A 9,498-nucleotide genomic window follows, 5' to 3' on the forward strand; every position below is an offset into this window, starting at 1 on the left:
AGAGAGCACTCTGGCAGTTGAGAAGCTGCCAGGTGGGTGGAGAGAGGACAGGAAAGGAACAGGGTGGAGAGCAGGCTGTTTCAGCAGGGCCAACTATCTCTGTGTGCTAGTCTGCAGAGCCCAGACTGCTGTGCCCATCAAGAACACTGTGGTCAGAGAGGGTTTCAGGGGCAGAGTCTCAAAGCAGAGAGACTGAAAGGGAGGTGCAAGGCTTTTCAGAGGGCATGAGGGGAGCCCTCATTCCAGCAAGGTCCTCCTAGTCCACAGCCAGGGCTTGACCGCCCAGAGTGTAACATGAAGCCAGTGGGAAACAATCCTCCCTTCCTGGGGCTCAGGCAGGACTCTTTTCTCGCTGACTCAGAAAGCACATGTGGTGTTTTGCCTGACTTCTCAGGTCACTGTATCACATCTACAATCTCCATACTCGTTGATGGCTCACCAACACGAGCCCTTCAGACAAGGCCATTCCCTGCTGAATCCAGACATCATTTTTCACTCATAATTCCTGTGTGATCTCAACCTGCCCTATACCTCTCATGGGGAGAAATCTCCAAAAGCTCCACTTCTCTCTCACCTCTCTCTCCCCAAGTGCTCATCCTACACACCCAACCTCAATGCACAGCCAGCTCCTCCTTCCCTCTTCCTTTGTGGACCACATGCTCTGAGATATTTCCTGCTTGTGCTCATCTTATCATACCCCCATTCTTCCTGTACTTAAATCCAATGGCTCCTGTCATTCAATGCATCTTCCCAGGGTGATCGGTCCTGCGGTTACACCTATTCTGACACACAGTTTATAGACTATAGCTCAACAAACATACACTCAAAAAGACCAGGACATGCCATGTTCAGTGGATCTGGAGTAGCAGAGGCAAATGGGCTCTTCAAGGCCCAGCTCTCCAAACCTCCCTTGGAATTACACCTGCCTTGGCCTCAGCTTCTTCCCAGGGCACCCACTTTCCTAGGCCCCTAGAGAACAAACATGAGGAACTAAAAAATCAATGCTCTTGCCCTCACCATGGTTATTATGGAATGACACATTTGGGTCACAGAGCCTTTTCCTGTTTCCCCTTCTGGGTCCTTTGATCATGATAATGGCCTGTCCCCTAAAAGCACCCTGAATTTTGTAACTTTTTTCAAGATTTCCTCAGTCTCAGCAGTGAGCCTTCATTAGCGATGAACTTATCCTAGCTGAGACCCCTGGCCCTAGCTTCTACATGGGCATGACCTGTCATCCCGTCAATCCTCCTGCCCCCAAAACGATGCCCCCATTCAGCAAGAAACAGTCTAAGATATTCACTGCCCCTTCATAATGACTAAAAGACAAGATATACAGGGTCTGGCCTTAGCAAGAATTGCTAAATTATTATGGTGGTCCTCTAACATGACTGAAAACAGCAGCTTTTCTTCTCAGAGGCCACCTCCTTCTTCTTCCTCCCCAGTGCTGGATGCCTTTCCCACCCAACAGGGCCGACCCTGATCAGCTCCTTCCATGTAATTGAACCTGCCCCTCAAACTCCACCCCCACCAAAAGTCCATGAAAGTCTTGGCTTTCTTCTCTCAGCTCACAGGATCCCTTCATTCCCTCAGATTCTCTTCATGTGTTCAGAGTCAGTAAAGGCCTCTCTCTTATCTCTTTGCTGCACCGCTGAAAATCCCAACACAATCAATGTTTTTTGACTGACAGAGAAGCTGGATTCAGGAAGCCTTGGCCCCCAATGGCACAGCAGGGTCAGTGAGTGCTGAGGGGCAGGCTGGGCCCTGGGCTTCCTTTGCAACTAGGTCAAGGAGACCCCTGCCTTCCCTGTGCCCTCTTGGGCCTCAAGTATTTATAGGAGACAAGTCATTGGGGCTGCACTGAGACCCACATTCCCACTCCATGAGGAACCTGAAGCCCAGAGAGGTGTAGTGTGGCACAAGCCAACTGGGCTGACGGGTGAGGCCTGGAACCCAAAGGTGCCAGCTGGATGCTATTGTATAGTGCTAACACTGCCACCTCCACTGGGCAAATGAGGAAACTGAGGACCGATGTGGAATGGGTGGGGGCAGACCCAGCCACCTGGGCAGACAGGAGCAGTCTGCATGGGCTGCTTTCAGGGCCATGGTTGTGGCCATTCTTATTACTGCTCAGTGTAACGTCTGTTGTCCAGTTGGCCAGAAGGGTACGGCCTTTCCCAGGCAGAGTCTAAGCCCAGAGTGACCTGGAGGCTGAGCAGGGCTCCTGCCTGGCTCCTGCCCTCTGTCCCAGCCTCCACACCAGCCTCTGCACCAGAGGATCTACCAGCTCACCTTTGCCCTGTTCCACTAAGTATTTGAGGAGCTGCAAGCTCTGATTTAGCTTCTCATGCTGTTGCTGTATGAGGTTGTTGTTGTTGCGCAGGGCTTCCAAGCTCTGGCTGATGTGGGACAGACTGTCCATCTGTTGGGCCAGTTGCTGCCTCACCTTCTGCCTCTCTTCACGGAGCCCTGCCAGCTGAGCCTCCCGGTCAGCCTCCAGGGCATTCAGCCGAGTTTCCAGGTCACTGCAGGATGGAGAGCACAGGAAGAAGCCTACACTCCTGCCCTGAATTCACCACCACAGAGGGTGGCCCAGATGCATGCAGCATCCTGTACAGGGTCACATGTCTCGTAGTCTGTGTCCACTATAGATATGGCCTAGAGCAGAGAGTGGTGTGCACTGGGGTCCATGGCAAAGCAGTGGTCAGGCAGCTAGGATAGCAGTAGTAGTAGCCACTGTCTGACTGCAGAAGCCCAGTGGCTGAGGGACAGACCTGGGAAGGGAGGATTTTCCTCTCCATCCAGTCCTGCTTACCCATTCTCCAGACTAAGAGGTAAATCCAGCCAGGGCAGAAGACATTGCCACAGACCCCAAATTATAGTGCAGGAAGAGACCATCTGGACACACTCAAATTCTAGAATGCTCACTGTCCACCCATCAGGAGCTTATTCACAGTGTCTTCTATCTGCATTTCCAGGAAACTGCCCAATTCAGAGTGACTGCAATGCCCCAGTTCTTGCTAGCTGCATCTTCAGGGTGGGAATGAGCACAAGAACATCTACTAATGGGACCCATGTCAGACAGCGGCCAGGCTTATGGCTGGACCCTGCATGGAGCTCAGGCATGCAGTGCCTACCTCACCCTATGACAGGGCTCCTCCCTGGGGAAGCTGGATCCCTCAATCCAGACCTTGTCGCTAAGGACAATTCTTTCTACCCAAAACCAAGATAAAATCTAGAGGGTGGGAGTCAGGTTGCTCTGTCTTTTCAGAATTCCAGGACCATCTTTTTCTTTGTCATTAAAGTGTGTTCCCTGATACAGATTTGCATACAATGAAGGGACTCTGACTCTGCACAGTGCAAAGTGGTCACTCTGGTGTCCTCAGGGAAGGGGAGCAGGTGGATGGAACCTGGTTTATTGATGTGCAAATCAGTTATGCCTGTGAAAAGGGACAGAGTGAAGGGTGTAATGTATAAATTTTATCTCAATAACATAGGTAAGTTTAACAAATAAGGATAAGGAGAAATGAAAACAAGAATTGAGGTGTCCTGAGCCCCAGGAGCAGGCCCTTCCTGCTGTACCCCATGTAATGCTGGGCATGCACCCCAGCCTGCCTGGCCCACACACAGCTCAGCCCCAGCCTAGTCCTGCTGCCTGCACTCCTCCCAGCATCTCTGGACTCTGAGCCTGGTTCCAGTCCTTTCCAGCAGGGAGATAGGCCCAGCTTCAGTCCCAGTCCCTCACCATAGGCCTAAACAGGCCTGGGTCCCACCCACTCACTGGCCCAGTTCCAGCTCCGAGCTCAGCCCCAGCCCCATCTTCAGCCTGAGTCCCAAGCTTGATTCCTGGCTCGGCTGCTGCCCCAGCAGGACCAAGGCCCATGCCCATCTGTTGCTGTGGTGCAGCTTGTTCAGCTTCACTCTCTGCTCCTGCAGCTGCTTCTCTAGCTTGTCAGAGATCTGCAACGCCTGCAGCAACTGATACTCTATATGTGACGATGTCTGATTCAGGACCTGTACCAGGGAACAGGACATGGGTGATCCATGAGCCCTGTAGGAATCTACCAGATGCCATCTCCCCCCCATAGGCCTGTCAGTCCTGACTCTTGCTGACCAAGAGCCACCCTCCAAGTTGGCCCTCCCTGTGGTCACTTGTGCACACACACACAGGTTCTGCCTGCACACCAGATCTACTTCCTGAATTTTTCCTCCCCCATCACTGCCTGTGACAGTTCCAGCCCTGCCTCCAATCCCCAGGAGGCCCAACCTTGGCCCAACATGGTACCCATCAGCCAGTGCCATCAGCCACCCTTGCAAATCAACTGCAAACTCTTGCACTGGTGATAAATGTAACTGTAGTTTTGTCACCTGGAGAAACCACAGGTGTTTCAAGTCTCTTCACAATGGTAGAGAACATTGCAATCTCTGTGTCCACTTTTCAGGACACCCAACAGATGCAAGAGACTAAATCTACCTCTTGGTCTAGTTATTTAATATGTGAAAACACAAAGGTGTACTATACCTGTGTATCAGAAATCTCTTTTTGAAAAAACCTTTGTTTTCTGTATGTTAAGACAACTTGTATGTTCCACAAATTTGCTCATTTTTCTCTATTTTTAATAATTTGCAGAGCAGGGGAAGACACTCAGGACACTACACATGGTAGACAAGGGCTCCACTGCTCCACCACATCCGCACGGCCTATGCCTTAGACTTTTTGTTTTTATTTGTTTCTTTTTTGAGATAGAATCTCACTACATAGTCCTGGCTGTCCTGAAACTCAAGGGCTTCCTCTGCCTCAGGCTATGGATTGCTGGCACATACAAGCATGTGTCAGCCATGCCGGGCTGCATTTGATTTTTGAAAGCTTGCTTGCTTACTTACTTGCTTGCTTACTTGCTTGCTTGCTTTTTTTTCTTTTCTTTTTTTTTCTTTTTGTTTTCCATTTATGTATTTGGTTCAGGGTCTCACTGCACAGCTCAGACTCATATTGATCCTCCAGTTTTCAGCCTCCCCATGCACCACCACGTCCAGACTGAGTAGTCACTTTAGCACACTCAGAGGGCAGGGCAGTGGGGAATGTGGGACTGGGGATAGAACCCTGGTCCCTGCGCTTGTCAATGCAAGTTGCTAATCCACTGAGCTATCTCACTAGCCTTTCAAAGCCTTCTTCTAAGAAAGGGCCTAGAGCTTCACCAGGTACCAGAGGGGTCCAGAGCACAGGAAAGGCGGAGATGACTGAGGAGGCCTCCCACTCGGTCTTACTCTCCATGCCCCAGTGGGATGACACCACAAGTGTGAAGGGCTTGGCCTGGCTGCTCTTCTGGACCCTGGACACTGGCTGCCAGTGTGTAGGTGCCCCCTGGACATGGTATAGCTGAAGGACTGGATGAGCCACACCTCCATGAGGGGGAACAGCTTTGAAATAAACCAGGCCATGAGAGTCCTCAGGGCAGCCATGGGGAAGCTTGGGGTCCCAACAATGCTTGCTGGAACCTTTGGGATTCAATGGTGACTGTCTCTGCAGTGTGTCACTTTGGCATCTCAGAGTGACTGGCCTGCCTGGAGGTGGCAGGAATGGCCTGGTGGAAGGAGCCTGTGGGAGGGTGGGGCCAACAGAGTCCATCCTGATGGGCAGGGCTTCTGGTCAAGGACTCTGCACTCAAGGCTGGAACCCTAACCGTACTCACAGGCCATGAAACCTCACTAAGGGGCCTCTCTCCAAGCCTCAGTTTCCTTATCTGTCACACGGTTCCTAATGCCTCCTTTTGCATGCTGTGCAAGATAAATGAGATTCCCGGGGAAGAGCTAGATGTTGCCTGGCCTGTAGCAGGCGCTTTGCAAACATGACTGATCTCTGGGCTATCTACCCTTCACAGCCTCCTCTGGCTTCAGTACTGCTTTTCTGCAGGTCTAGTGAAGTCTCTGCTCACCTCCAGCTCTCTGGTCTCTCAGAGCCTATGCCGTGTGTGCTGTATCAGAGCTACCACACGGGCTGTCCTGAGCGTGGAGTGAGGAAGCTGTGCCTGCCACAGGCTGGGTGGGCAGCCACAGAGCTGCCGTCCCTACCGTCAGCATCGTTAAGAGCTGAGCCTGGAGCTCCTCAGGTCCCAAGCAGCTAGACCTGGAGGTCATTGCCAAGCTTTTGCCACCACACACAAGTAACTGCTACCTGGACACCTGTGACTGTACATGCACACCTGTCTCTTAGCTCTCCTGCAAGGCATTGCTCATGGGAGGGAAGGCATCAAAGCAGGACTGCCGAGGTCCAAGGTGCAGGCACTTGGGATTTGGACCACTGCCCTCAAACTGACCTTGGCATGCACTTAGATGGGGCATCCTGTCCTGAACTTGGTGGGGCCTGGTGCCTGCAGAGGTGGTCAGAGGAGCCACAGAATACTCCACCAGAACATATTCAAGCTGCAGGTCTCCCACCAGAATCCTGCTGCCTGCCAGGTCTCCTTGCCTGTATCACTACTTCTAAAAAGCCACCTCTGCCCTCTCAGTTAGTAGTAAGCCCTGCCCCACCACACTGTCTCCACCACCCTGTCTGTCACCCCCATGATTCCCTCACTGCACCTCACACCATTAGCAGCCAACCCAGTCTTTTCTTTGCCCAGTCCCCCAGGAACATCAGCCCAGGACCCAGTACTTCCACTGCTTCTGATGGACACCTCACTGTTCCTGGAGGTGCAGGCATGGAGGGCGGGCTCTGTCCATGTTTCTCAAAGGAGCACAGGGGTCAGCTTGATGAGGGCACTGGGTTTCCTAAGAATAGTTATCACGTACCTAGAGATAAGGTAGGGCCTGCAGGATCAGCCATGCAAAGGGAAGAAAGAGGAAGCCAGTGAGACAGACAGGGAACCGCCTGCTGGAGCCAGGGCAGGAGAGGAAGGGGAGGACATGCACTCAGAGTCTGGGACAGTGAGCACAGGCAACTGAGTGGATTCTGAGGAAGGAGACGGTGGGGAGAGGCCCTAAATGGGTTGGCTGTAGGCGCAAAACTCTAGAAACAGAAATGGTCATTCTGGTCCTCATGCAAGTTGTCTAATACATGGATGGGGACCAGTGACCATGGCAAGCCAGGACCCCCAAAGGAGGGCTGAAGTGCTACTTGTGCCTGGCACTGACCGAAGGACTTTAGATCACATTTGCCTGGCCTTTCTCCTTCCCACATTTTATGTCAGGGGACAAAGGTGCCACAGCTTGTGAGTGAGAGAAGATGGAATCCAATGGGGCATTGGGCTGGGAGAGTGGAAGTGTGGATGGACAAGTCCACCATGTGCAGAGAAATGGCCCAGGAAATCCCACTGCTCTGTCCATTTCATATGTATTAGTTATTCTAATTTTTTAATGTAGGCATGTAGGCACCAAGACCATGCCGTTTTGTTCTGCAGTACTGGAGACTAAGCCATGGCCTGCACACTTCTCATTCTGTCTTATTCTGACACAGGGTCTTACAAGTTGCCCAGGTTGGGCTGGCACTTCTGATCTTCCAGGCTCTGGCCCTCAGAGACCTGACATTATCAATGTGCCCCAACATACATTGCCAAGCCCATGCTTATAAGCACAATAGCAGGCTGCTTGTGGCAGATAACTGTGGCCCCCCTCGTCCCTCACCTGCAACTCATACCCTGGTGCCTTCTCCTCTGTCCCTGGGACAGGATCAGACACAGAAGAGGTAATTCAGTGTGACTTCCATGCCTAGACCATGCCATTTTTGCTCCTGCCTTCTCCTCCCCCCACTCTGAGCACTTGATCTAAGACAAGACAGACACCAAGTCTGAGTGCCTCCTCTGCCATGGTTTGGAGTAAACATTTATGAGAGTGTGCCCAGAGGCACAGAGAGGCCATATTCATAGTGCTAAAATGTGAGGCCTGGAGTCAGTCTACCTGGGTTCACACCCACCTGCCCCACTTCTTAGGCCTCAGTTTCCACAAGATACAAGAGGATCATAACAGACCTCACATCCTAGAGCATCAGAGGATCAATGACCAGGCACCACATGCCTTTCTGGCATCACCTCCAGCCCACTGAGCCAGCCACTGAGGCCAGGCGTGGTGGTGCATGCACTGGGGAGGCAAAAAAACAGGAGGATCACTATGAGATCAAGCTGCATAGTGAAACCCGGTACAAAATACAAAAGAAGAAAGAAGAAAGAAAGAAAGAAAGAAAGAAAGAAAGAAAGAAAGAAAAGAAAAGAAAGAAAGGAAAGAAAAAGAGTTCCAGGGAGTCACTGTTAATGTGAGTCACAGGCCTGGCTCAGAGAAAGTCACACTTGTATGTACACAGCAGCACCCCCTAAAAAACAGAAGGAGCCATAGTGGTTGTCACGTTGTCCTGTCCAGGAAGCACCAAGCTGCACTCTAGCCTCCTACAGGGGCCTCACAGCAAATCCAGGCATGCGAGTAGCACCCCACCCATTTGAAAGTGTGTGTGGAAGGATCACAGGCCCACTTTGCAAACATTATCAGAGCTGTGCACTTCACACATTCAAGGCTGCAGGGTCCTACACCAGCTTTCTCTGGTCCCACTCCCCCCGCATCACACCGTGTATGTATCATGAATGTGTGTGTTCTTGCATGTCAGTAAATTCATGCCTATTGAGGACCAAACTTTTCATGGATTGGGCTCGCTCAGATTTAAACAACTCATCAATCACAGAAGCAAGAGTGTTCTCCCCTCACTTGGAGAACACTCACCTCCACTCTGCTGGCTGGCACAGTCTGCCTGCTGCCTGACACATCCAGTCCCCCCAGCACCTCATGCAGCCCTCTGCGCTCCCTGAGCAGACTGTCCCTGGGCCAGGCCCTCTTCTCTCAGCCACTCCTACTTAGGGAATCTAGACAGCTGTACACTGGACCAAAAAGCCATGTCTGGGTCCACCCCACTTCAGATTGAGCCTGGCTCCTTGGACTTTGCCACACACACAAGGGGTGTCTGAGACTCACAGTGGGTACTTAACATTGACAGAAGCCCAGGGACAGTGACCGGATCTGTCAGCAGCGCTGGCCTGGCCCGTACTGCTGTGGCCCTGGACTCCTACTCGCTGCCTCCCTGCATCTGATCCATTAGCACAGAAGCTTCTCACCCTACAGAATCAGCCCCTCTGCCCTCCCCAGCCCCACACTAAGCTGGCCTCCATCTCCATGTGTCTGGTGGTGGCAGGGGGCCTCAGGGCCTCCTCCTGGGCTGCCAGGGTCCACCTATCCATATATGCCACACTGTTACATCTCAAGCAGCAGTGTCACTCCCTGTTCACAGTTCTCACATGTGTGCTGTGACACTCAGGACAAAAGCTAAAGCAGACAAGGCAGTCTTTGTGGTTGCAAGTTTTGGATTCTGCCCATGCCCCTCTCCATCTGCTTGGGCTACACTGTTCACTTCCCTGTTCTTGGGTAGGTAGCGGCATTCTATATGGAAGCTGTGAGAACTGAGAGTCCCTCTCTGGAACCAGGCCCCCACATGGTTGCTTCCTTGTCATTTGAAATCAGAGCTGT

The 9,498-nt window shown here is 52.0% G+C and overlaps 1 long non-coding RNA gene across 1 annotated transcript in view; it reads right to left on the reverse strand.

Moving 5' to 3' along the window:
- Positions 1 to 6,918, reverse strand: part of LOC111816666 — a 20,884-nt gene extending 13,966 nt beyond the window's left edge. The window contains exons 1-2 of the long non-coding RNA XR_002821017.1: positions 6,907 to 6,918; positions 6,490 to 6,496 (exon numbers count right to left, since the gene is read on the reverse strand). This is a non-coding gene — a long non-coding RNA (uncharacterized LOC111816666). The remainder of the gene's footprint in view (positions 1 to 6,489; positions 6,497 to 6,906) is intronic.
- Between the last annotated feature and the right edge of the window lie 2,580 nt (positions 6,919 to 9,498).

Source organism: Octodon degus, unplaced genomic scaffold, assembly GCF_000260255.1.
Source record: "Octodon degus isolate 3935 unplaced genomic scaffold, OctDeg1.0 scaffold00037, whole genome shotgun sequence".
In the NCBI taxonomy this organism is placed as follows: domain Eukaryota; kingdom Metazoa; phylum Chordata; class Mammalia; order Rodentia; family Octodontidae; genus Octodon; species Octodon degus.